Consider the following 12,920-nt stretch of genomic DNA (forward strand, 5'->3'; position numbering starts at 1 on the left):
AAGTTTTGTTCCGACAAAAACTTAGTGTGTGTGGGGTTTTTTAAATACCTTTAGTCCTGGACTTTGTCATGGAACCCCCATTTATAGCAGCGGCAACTACTGCCATCTAACAACGAGAATGTCTCGAACAATGGAGGGAATTCTATTCAGTACTAGCAAGTGTCATTAGATAGCAATGTCATCTACTGGGTTGAAAATAAACTAAAACAACCTTCTATACTCTTATTGAGATTCCATCAGAAGTATAATTTTTGTCAAATCTTAGTAACACCACTGCTGTAGTTTATGAATGGTTTAAGCTGTGCTTTTGTGCTAAATTTAATTACGATTTTTATTTTTATTAAGTAATTTATTTGAATATATATATTTATTTATTATTTTGAAACGAAGTTCATGACGGCATTACTCTGTTCTGTTCAAGACGGCAAGAAGCCCAAGAGCTGATCGCCAATGTCGTAAGATGGAATTCATACAAAGAAGCACAAAACAAATCATACAAATTTGAAAATTAGTGAGCTTATAACTCACTTTATATTCGTCCGATCCAAAAACGGAAAACACTTTTCTATATTGGTTTTTCGCATGAGATCACGTGTGTAAAATTATTGGGCTTTTGCAGTTAGCACCCTGTATATTTATAATGTATAGGAAACCTCTCCTATTTTTCGGACACATTTTTTAGCAAAAATGAGTTCCTTATACACGTTAAAATACAGTATGTTTGTGTACGGCACTTCATTAAATTTTCTGACGTTTTTCCTGCTCACGACAATATCAAATCTAAGCGCAACATCCTTAATAACACGAGATACCACAATGCAAATAAAGCACGAAATACTTTGAATATTAATGGTTCTTTTTCTCAATCGAAATTAAAATAATTATGAACGCTAATCGAAAAAAAACTGCAACGCGAATTTCATGATACATTTCCACAAACGAAACTTGGAAGATACGGTGTCAAAATGTCTGTACAATTATCCTTTTTTTTAAGGATTGAAAATTTTTCAGCATTACAATTCTCCGGTAATCAGTCAACATGCTGTAATTTATTTTTCCATCTCGCATCCCCCAAATAACGGGGGACGGGCTCTCACGGTTAGAAGCATGTGTCCGAATTTTGAAAAAAAAACGCGTGTGCGTGCGCTTATGTACATTACTTCTTCCTTCAAGACAATGTTTAAGACAGTCTCTCGAACGAAGATATCAAATATGTGACGAACTGGTGGGTAAGACAATATTTTCTGCCACAAAAAATATTTTTTTTTCCTCCTGTAAAATACGGTATTATTATTTTATTCCATAAAATGTAACTACCTTCATCTTGCGTTACTCCAACATTACGGAAGATATAGCTCTTTTGGGCTTGGTGTTCTGTAGATAGATAGATAGAACCGCTTACAACCTCGGACAAATGCAAAGCACCTTACTTCCGTTACCTCAAAAGAGGCAGAGTTGTGTCGGAAAAACTAGCAAAGATTTATAGTGGTGGCTCCCCTTGCCCCGTGCTCGCAAGTTTCGAATTACTCGCGTCGTTCTCCCCAGGAAGACAGCCATCAACTCAATGCGACATACAAGCCATTTGACAAAAATGGGTGACTGAATCCAATGACTAGGGAGAAAAATTGCACGGGCGCCCAGTGGCACATAAGAGCCGGAGACCGCAGCCTGGGATTTCAAAAGAAGGGTGGAAAAGACTTGTGGACAGAAAAGAAGAAAAAGAAGCTGGCATGTTGAAGTGGGAGAGATTTGAGAATGGTACATAAATACACAATGCATACAAATTACATATATACAGCGCCTCGACTGTGACGGGAAACGAAGAAACAAAGCCTCCGTCCACTGTGCTGAGCAGTTTTGCCTGTCCTATTGCAGAATATGCAATATACGCACACACACAGAGAATTCACACAGAGCCTGCACTGCAACGGGAATAATCAAACAGAGCCTCCGTTGACAGTGCTGGGCATTCACATTTGAATTACATGCATATATTATTTACTTTACAAAAATTTCTTCTTTTTTTTATACTATTGATAATGCATATAAATATTACTATGAAGGTAGTATTGGGTACAAATATCACCATTATCTCATACAAATATTCAAGGTTACAAAATTATTATCATACTATAAAAGTGCGGCGGGAACAATCAAACACAGTCCCCGTTCACAGTGCTGGGTGGCAGCGATCATGGTGTTCTGTATGAAGTTCAACAGTCACGGTCATGGTGGATTTTTATTTTGTATTCTACAACTAGACCGTGGACTCCTGTGGGTCCAGGCATCCCCAAATGGGAACCGCTGCACTAAGACAATCACGGAAAATAATGAAGCATTGTACATGTTTTTAAAAAAACCAAAGTTAAAAATGTTAAGGCATTTGCCATTGAAAAAGTGTATCTCGATTTGCATCGTCAGACCTTTGGAACGAATTGCTGAGATGTCGGAGAGTAGTACAGTATTGTGTAACCTAACTTGTGATTCATGCAAGTTTTACGTAGGTATGTGTTCAGGTGCTCTCATGTATCTGTTGAAGGCGAAATCGACAGTGACTGAATATTCTAATGAGCGAATTGTTAATTTTGAGAGGTCTGTTTCTCATTTTGAAGAAAAAAATTAGAAAAATTAGAAAATAAACGTCTGTTTTTGGGATATTATTTTTCTTATATCTATTTTGACTTTATTGCGAATAGAAAATTCTCTTAATTAAATATTTTGAATTAGTTAAATTAAATCACTAAACGTAATTAGATTTTTGATTAAATCAGTAGTAATAGAATATGATGATTGTAAAAAAGTACAGTTACATAATTATAAAATAAAAATATGTAAAATATTCCATTATAAAATAGAAATAGATATATATATTCCATTAGAAATAATTCATCTCCGCGGAATATTGCTCATTAAGAGAAAAGTTTGGACAACTATGGTGCTAGGTATCCAATCACACAGAAAATGATATAGAAAAATAAAGCTGTGTGATTCAGTTATACGAATTATGGGAAAACTTAGGTCTCCAATGCATAAATTATTACTACAAATATGAAATTATTCGTCATTTTTATTTCATTAAGGAAATATACCGTATTTTATTAATCAATGGTAGTTTCGCCCTCATTGTGTAAATATAGGCACTCCAGCGAATACCACAAGTGCATGATAAAGACCTCGTGCGTCTCTGTTATGGTTGTGTGGAACTCATAATAAGAAGACGAAAACATCATTAGATGCTTTACGTTGATTTGAGATAATGAGAATGAGGAAAATAATTATTGATTTTAATGAGTGTATTTTTATTTATCAAATGAAATTTTTCAGTTCACGGAATGAATTGAAAAGAAACTGCTAATGAGAAATGAATGTCTTGGACGTACGTATTTGAAATCCCTCATGCGGAATCCATTTTTAATCCCGCATTCATATTTCCTTATTGAAATATCAGGTGTTTATGCAAATATAATATTGCTGCCCGCGATTCAAGTATTCATTCACCTAGGAAAGACTTTTGCAACAACTATTGCCGACCATATCCTAACAAGTGAAGATCTAGCGTTTTCCATTATGCACGATGCAGTCTAGAGTTATGATTGTGCGTAAATATATGCATGTCTCGTTCCAGAACACACTAATACCGTATTAATGAAGCAGATTTCCAAAGCTCTCGGCGTCTCTTATACAAATATCTACCTTTTCACATCCATACACAAACCTGCGGAAGAAGTAATAGTTTTCGCTTCGAGAAACGTGTGCATTGCACCCTAAAATCTATTATTAACTCGTATTCCGTTTGATGACTATATTCGCAATGATTGTGACATCGAACGGGCTCATGGTTTTCGTTTCGGATGGAGACACGTATTTTTGACATCGGGTCTCGATAAATTCTGAAAGAAAATTTGTTCGTACTTGGCGATGTGGATATGCTATACGAGGTCGTGTTGAAGATATGGATGTCTATATCAGATGCTCTGACGCGTATGGGTATGAATACGTTTATCTATGAACGATAAGATCAAAAGAAATATTTCATTCTATAGAAATTCTTAAACAACTTTTTCAGACATTATAATCAAATAGCAATTTCGCCATTTTTGTCGGACAGATTGGAATTGACGAATCGAATTATTTCTCATTTAGAGAGAAAATCTCACTTAATTAAAGTAACCCGTAGAATGTCTAATGACGGCATTCTTATTTTAATTTTTGAATACGTAGCTAAGAGTATTTTCTGATAATTACTATGGAAAAACAACTGTTTTATTAGCTTGTGGAATTTATATATATATATATATATATATATATATATATATATATAATATATATAATATATATAATATATATATATATATATATATATATATATACACACAGTATTATTTATTTTCATGCAAGACCTATTTTAAAGTAATAATCAACTTTATTTGGAAATTTAAAAAAAAAATCTTTTGATTCTCTCTATAGATGGTAGCAAAAGTTATGTCATAACATCTTGGTTTTCAGGGAGTATTTTTTTGATGATACACTTTCTTTCATATAGAAATGTCCTCTCCACTTGTTCATACAAGATTCGTTGAAAGACTGGTTATTTGTGGAGATGAAGATTACAAGTAAAAAAAAATTCATCTCTGCCTTACGGGGACTCGCACCAAGGTCTCGCGCGCTTGTCGGACGAGTGCTCTACCATCTAAGCTATGAAGACATATTTATAACACAATGAAATACAAGGCCACAACAGGCAAAATGCCCGACGAGGTGGCTGAGAAAAAGATACCCATAACAAATATGGATGTCATATATTTCAAAAGTACAGCAACCCAATTAAAAACTAAAATTATAAACAATATATACACATGATAAAATACTATACAATGCCCATAATGTATTTATGGTTGTCTTATTCTAGGTATGGATAGCTTCCCGATTTACCCCAACATGTTTATTGTATTTTTTTAAACGTGTCAATTGTGTTACAATTTACTACCTCCGGGGGAAAGCTATTCCATTTATTAACAACCCTATTAGAGGAAAAATTCCCTGCGACACCATAGCCTTGCATTGTCCCCTCACCAATCGATACTGGTGTCCCCATGTAAAAGCAGTCGATTGGCGGTGTACTAAAAGTTCATGGTCCATCTTATCCATCCCGTTGAAAATTTTGAATACTCCCTCTGTAAGAATGGTCTCCAAAACCTAATATATATATATATAAACTGAAGGGCCAAAAAAACTGGTACAGGCATGCGTATGCAAATAAAGAGATATGGAACCAATCAGAGTACGGTGCTGTGGTCAGCAACGCCTACATAACCCAACAAGTGTCTGGCATAGTTCTTAGATCGATTACTGCCACTACAATGGCAGGTTATCGAGATTTAAGTGGGTTTGAACGTGGTGTTATAGTCGGTGCACGAGAGATGGGACATAGCATCTCCAAGGTAGCGACAAAATTTGGATTTTCACGTACGACCATTTCACGAGTGTACCGTGAATATCGGGAATCCAGTAAAAAATTAAATCTACGACATCGCTGCGGCCGGAAAAAGATCATACAAGAACGGGACCAACGACGACTGATGAGAATCATTAAACGTGACAGACGTGCAACCCTTCCGCAAATTGCTGCAGATTTCAATGCCGGGCCATCAACAAGTGTCAGCGTGCGAACCATTCAACGAAACATAATCGATATGGGCTTTCGGAGCCGAAGGCCCACTCGTGTATCCTTGATGACTGCACGACACAAAGCTTTACGCCTCGCCTGGGCCCGACAACACCGACATTGGACTGTTGAAGACTGGAAACACGTTGCCTGGTCTGACGAGTCTCGGTTCCAATTGCTTCGAGCTGATGGACGTGTACCGGTATGGAGACAACCTCATGAATCCATGGACCCTACGTGTCAACAGGGGACTGTTCAAGCTGGTGGAGGCTCTGTGATGGTATGGGGCGTGTGCAGTTGGCGTGATATGGAACCCCTGATACGTCTAGATACGACTCTGACAGGTGACAGGTACGCAAGCATCCTGTCTGATCACCTGCACCCATTCATGTCCATTGTGCATTCTGACGGACTTGGACAATTTCAGCATGACAATGCGACACCCCACACGTCCAGAATTGCTACAAAGTGGCTCCAGGAACACTCTTCTGACTTTAGACACTTCCGCTGGCCACCTAAATCCCCAGACATGAACATTATTGAACATAGCTGGGATGCCTTGCAACGTGCTGTTCAGAAGAGATCTCCACCCCCCCCCCCTCTCACTCCTACGGATTTATGGACAGCCCTGCAGGATTCATGATGTCAATCCCCTCCAGCACTACTTCAGACATTAGTCGAGTCCATGCCACGTCGTGTTGCGACACTTCTGCGGGCTCGCGGGGGCCCTACACGATATTAGGCAGGTGGACCAGTTTTTTTAGCTCTTCAGTATATATATATATATATTTATTTATTTATATTATCACGTAATAACTGTACAACCTCTACATATATAAATACGTACATATACGTAGTTTGTAAAATAAGAGAAATTAAAAAAAAAAGAAGAGTTTTTAGAAGGAAAACCCTGTGCTCAAAAATCCTATTAGAAAGTTATTGTTTTTTCTCTAATGGAGCCAACAAAAAAATTAACGTTTTTAAGCATAATATTTTCTTGCGTCAGGAGAGACAGGGAAACAATTTTCTAATTGGGTGTCCGTATAAAAATTTATTTTTCATTTTAATAACTACACAACCCCTTACAGTATGAATGACTTATCGGAAGTCTACACGTTATTTGGATCCATTTTGTAAATGGAAGTATACCTCTAGTGTCAACGGTTCGCCAGTAATATCCGGTGCGTGCTGTTCGCTACGTATTCTGTAATACTGTAGGAACTTCACCAATATATAGAGGTACAACATTATATACATAAAAACACAACGCAAATACGCACAAACAAAATGAAAATGCATAGAGACACAAATATATTACAGCATAATAGTTAGTTCGGCGTCCGATACGCTACTTCGCTTTGATTTACGATTGTACTGGATATGAAGAACATCAAAGAGTCTTGTAATTCAATATGCTTCATAATCAATCATCACTTATTCTTAGGACTTCGAGCTTTGAAAACCAAACACACCCCGCTTCCCATCTTAGGACTGGTAAAATTTTGTATAAATACATGTGCAGAAGTGTGGGACTGTTTTGACAATCTTTTCTTTATTTCCACCACAAAACTGATCTCTTACTCGAAACTATAAATTTGAACAAGGAATTTGAATCTCTCGAGTTCAGGAAATCTGCTTCTGCTTTTTAAAGCTAGATCAAACTGTACAAACATATTTACCACTTGCTCAAAAATATAGCAAACATATTATTCAAAATAAAATATGTAGAACATATTTTAAAATCATTTTTCCGAGAAAATGGGTTATCGTGCTCCGATATCTGCACAGACGCGGTTATTATATAAATAATCTAATAATACACTGTAGACCGAAACGATATACGCGCTCGTACACCGTACATACGCACGAAAACTTTGCATGCATTTGAACTGATAGCTAAAGAGATTTTGAGTATGCTTCATTAACATCGCATTAGCTCTCACTCGGATGGTAAACGTTGAAGTGCAGAGCCTATGAAGAATCCTGGGATCAAAAACATGCATAATAGAAAATCCCCTAAGTTTCGAGCGTACAAAGCACTGGTTATTACGACTTTTGCCGAAAGAAGTATGTTGACTATATTAAATTTGCATGAACAACAGCTGCGCGAACGGAGCTCTGACACAGCAACGTTAATTAGAGATTTCCCCGGACGCGAAACATATTCGATATGTTTCTAAAAACTTTCGTGTTTTGCTTCTCCCACCGAAATACGATTCATTCGCGAATGCAACATAAACACGTTTGTATATATGCATGTCGCCACACGCGTTTGTTTCGTTTAGACGACATGTTTAATATTCATATGGAAGCGAGATATATCTCTCTCTACGAAAAATGCATTTCACTTCGAAATTCACACGAAAAAGTTCTCCATTTCTCTTCAGTATCATCGGGAATAGCATCAGCATGTTTATGAGCTGTAACATGCTTATATATCCAAGTATAATATCTGCTTTTATTATTTGTATATTTTTATGCGCAACTGCATTATGGTTAATATTAAAATTATGATAAATATTTTAAATACCGGAATACTTACTTGAAAATGGAATAAAATCATTTGGAGGAAAGATAATGTTACAGTGTAGTAATATTTTCGTCACCGAATGTTTTTACTTGTCCATGGAATGTGCTCAAAAAATTCAGAATAATTATTAAATACATACCAATGAATAAGTCACATTGTTATAACAATAAGTTGGCGTTGTTTTCGTTTAAGTTATCCGACTACATTCGAGAACACTTTTCTATAAAATGATGCTGGAGTGAACTATAATAAAACGATTTTTTTGATACAAAGTGCCCCGCATTGGTGGAAATAATAATGAATTTTGGTTAACCTAATGTCAAGTAATTTTTATGTCAAACTTCAACCAAAATTCATATAATATTCGAAACACGATTGCAAAATAATCTGGGGATGGAATGTATTGTTATTTTCACAGTTCATTCAGCTAGTGATGGTGCAGGTTATGAACCAAAAGTTGAAGGATTGTATGGTACGCTTATAAAGTACACTCAAATCTGTTAATGTACGTGTAATTTTTTTAAAAAATTTCATTCTACATATGATCTGTAGCAGTGGTTCTGAACCTTTGCGAGCCCACGGCCTCATTCATTTTTTTGAATTGAAAGCCCAGTCAAACACACGGCTAACAGAAAATAAATGAGGAAAAAGGAAACGGCTAAGCACTCGCGGCCCGGTATGAATGATGTCAGGGCCCGGCAGTTGAGAAACCAGTGATCAATAAGCACTGTAATCACAGAAATACATGTGATAGACTTTAGATTTTGATTGATAATTTCAAAAATATATAGCAAAATATCATATTAAAATTTCTTAATGATACAATACATATATTTTTTGAAATCATGTTTCTAACTTTAGTTAAATGTCAAATATAGCATTCTTCGTAAAACACGTTTTTATTCGAGGATTACTTGTATGCAAAAACGTAACTCTAAAGTGGGCGTAACTTCGGTTCTGAGCGTCATATAAACAGAACAAGTCCTGTTTTGGCATCACAAAATACAGGGCTTTCATTAAAAAAAACGAAAATCAATATTGTCTTCCAAAATGGCGTTTTCATCGTAGTCGGATATCTTTTAAGGCAAGAATCTTCAACCTTTCTTGAGTAGCGAGCACTACCTATGCTTATCATCAAACGAAGAGCAACCTCACGGTAATGTTGGCATACTTATACCTAAAATCCGCACGATTCTAATCATTCAATGTAGTTTCTACAGGATGATTAATCGAAGCTTTGGTCAAGTGCTCACGAGCACGAAATCGAACACGAGCATTGAGCATTCTTGCTGCTTCAAAGAGCACAATGGCGCTCGCAGGTTAATTAAGAAGGGTGGTATCTCCGACTACCTTAGCATTTTTCTATAAAATGGTACTGGAGAGAACCTTAATAGTATTTTCTGATAGAAAGTATAAGATTAAAAAAAAACAATAAGTTTTTTTATGGGCAGTGTATTTTGTTTCATCATTATTTTTGTTTGTATTAGTTTTATTTCAGTGTGTATTTGTTTTCGTATAATTGATCTTATTTTGGGTTGCTGTATTTTAGCTTTATATTTGACATACATATTTTTTATAGGCATCCATCTTTTCAGACGACTCGTTGGGTTTTTACCTGCTGTGGCCGTTGTATTTGTATTTGGATAAAAGTTCTAACAATGATGCAGAAAATAATAAATTTGGGATCGCACACCTATGTTATTTTCTATGAAAATATTATTTTTGTGTCAAAATTTTATGCAAATTTCATGTAAAATTCGAAACACGGATACATAGAATTTTATGTGTGTGAATGAAACGTTATGGCATTTTCATGGTAAATTCAAATAGTGATGGTGCAGGTTATAAATCCAAATTCAAAGCTTCGTATGGTATGCTCATAAGATACACCCACATCTGTTGATTTACGTGTGATTTTTTTTGAAATTCCATTTTGCATATCTCGTATATTGTAATCAGTCAGACAAATGTGTGATCTATCTTAGATTTTGGCTTATAACCTTAAAATTATACAGCAGAATATTATGTTAGAATCCTGTAATTAAACAATTAATAAACTTTCATAATTCATACTCCAAACTGGAGTAAAAATGTCAAAAACAGCATTACTCACGGATTACTTGTATGTAAAAACGCAACACTAAAAATCGGAATAACTTCGGCTCTAAGTGACATATAAACAAAACAAGGCCTGTTTTGGAATGATAAGAAATGGGGTTTTCTTAAAAAATTAAAGTAAAATAAAATAAATATTTACTTCTAAAAAATGATGTTTTAAACGAAGTTAAAATTTTAGTAGTCTCATACGCAATCTCATTTTTTTTCCGTTAGATCATATTCCGAGTTAATTTCAATAATTCCTTTTCTCGTACCCGTTCAAATAAACAATGTACGCAAAGTCAATAATTCGTACATGGAATATATATATTTCCCAGATAACACATCTCTAAGATAGCTTTCTTGCACCCTCAAAGGTGGGTGCACCTCTAGTAAAGAATCACTGGTTGTGGAGAATATAGCGAGCAGCATATAGAAGTTCCGAAAGTTTCACGAATTCTTCTTGAATTTCGCTTAATGGGGGGGGGGGGGGGGGGAGTGATCAGCCTTCCCCCCCCCCCCCAATAGATCCGCATAAGCTTCTTTCTATCGTTGAGCCGAGCCATACGACCCAAACCGGGTCCGGGGCTAGACCGAAACATGATGTACGGGTGAGGCCTCTACCAGCGCACTCAACCAATTTGCATTGATCCATAGGTCAGAAACCGCGACTGTTTGTTTATCTGAACGACCCATGTCGGAAGCTCCTTGCGAAACAAGTTTGGATCGTGATCAAGAATCCCTGGGTGTAAGTGAATTTCTACCGACGACCCATCTCGGAAGCCCGTCAACGATCATGGGTTAGGAAAACCCTGACGTAAAATGCTGGAGTTCATCTCTGTTTTTCCTGAGTTTCGAAATCGAATATCGAGCTACAAAATTCTATTGTTGAGAAGCTACTATATAGTGAGTATTTTACTTACTTACTTACTTACACTACTTATAGTGAGTATTTTTCTGAAACATTGTACAAGTATCGTTCTTGTTTTTTGACTGGAAACACGGTGTTTTCTGTCTGCTCCTTCATTCTTATCCATCTGTTCTGAGAAGAGTTCCAGTCCATCTTCACGATGCTGAGTTTGGTTCACCAGTCCCCCGTTTGACCCCAATACAGCGTGTGTGCATATTACTCACAGGCGGGATGGTCAACTGTCAAGGAAGCCGAAGCAGAGGAAGTAGCTTATGTCAAAAGGCTTCTCTCCATCGTTGGGCCAAGCCATACGACCTTAACCTGGCCCGGGGCTCGATCGAAACGTGGTGTACGAGGCCTCTACAAGAGCGCTCAACCAACTTGCGGTTGCTGCTCTGGGGCCCGTGAAAAGAAAATCTATAATCGGTTGCACAGGATGAAGACGGAAATATTCCTACGGCCCGTCGTACACAAAAGCCTAACGCACCTGGCACCATACCTCTTGGGTAGTGTGGAAGGGGAGCCACGACGTGCATTTCAGGGAGGAAGTAGAGCAGGCCATTTTATAATAAATCAAAGTGGCCCACCACTTTGAAGAAAACGCATCAAGCATCCAATAGTTAATATGCTAGATTCTCATTTATCCAATTTTGAAGATCAATCAGCCCTCGATAAATTTTTGTCTTTTTATTGCATTTCTCTTGGTGCTTTAAAAAACTCATCTTTAAATTTGGGCATAAACTGGAACGAATCAAAAGATTTGCCACAGAAACCTATGAGAAATCACGTTTCGGCTAACGAATGTGATACCTGAATGATTCATCTTCGTTAGCCGAGATATTCGTTAGCCACTATATATAGACACTGTTATCTTCCATATTTAAAATCAGTGAATGCGATTTCATTGAATGAAATTTCATCGTGGAAAGATATTGAAGCCTCGACAGCTACGATGACTTTTTATTTTAATTACGAGTTGTCAGATCACTACTATTTCTTCGAAGGTTGGCAGCAACAGGAAATTAAATTCAGCCGATCAGCATAATATATACTGCCCATTCCGTAAGCGAATTCATCTCAATACTTTCACGACATCCTGCCATGAAGAATCCTGCAACAAACCTAACGAATTAAATTAATTATTGAAGTTATTTAAGAATTAATTACGAAATTACTGACGGAGAGCAAAATTATTTTTTTTCCTATCCGCCATTGTAAAGGCGATGCACTTAACGCTGTCGTAAACGACAGAAGAATAATATACAAATATTTCCGTATATACTCTTGCATAGTATGATAATACTTTTGTAACTTTGAATATTTAAATGAACTCAAAATGATATTTGTTCCCAATTGTACTGCCTTCATAGTTATATTCAATTGAATTTCGATGAAATATCATTATCATTCTTTCGAGTAAAGCCCAATCTGGGAACAGCACGGTGATATTGAGCAGCGGTTCTCAAAGTGTGCATTGTGGCTCCCAGGTACGTTGCCAACCTTTGCCATGGACGTTGTGGTGAGCTAACAATATTGATATATACCTGTTTGGTGCTTTGGAGTGTTCTTGGTTGACTACTCAGGCACGGCCGACTAGACATTGTTCGCCGACTAATTGTTTAGGGGGCTATGACTCAGGACAGCCGTAGATAAATGTTGACCAAAGTAAGAGGGCCGCAAGTGATAATAGTTTGAAAACGACTGCAAAAAAGGTTTTG

Source organism: Pholcus phalangioides, unplaced genomic scaffold (genome assembly GCF_987345545.1).
Source record: "Pholcus phalangioides strain wild (caught in Gottingen) unplaced genomic scaffold, Ppha-v1.0 ptg000021l_1, whole genome shotgun sequence".
Classification (NCBI taxonomy): domain Eukaryota; kingdom Metazoa; phylum Arthropoda; class Arachnida; order Araneae; family Pholcidae; genus Pholcus; species Pholcus phalangioides.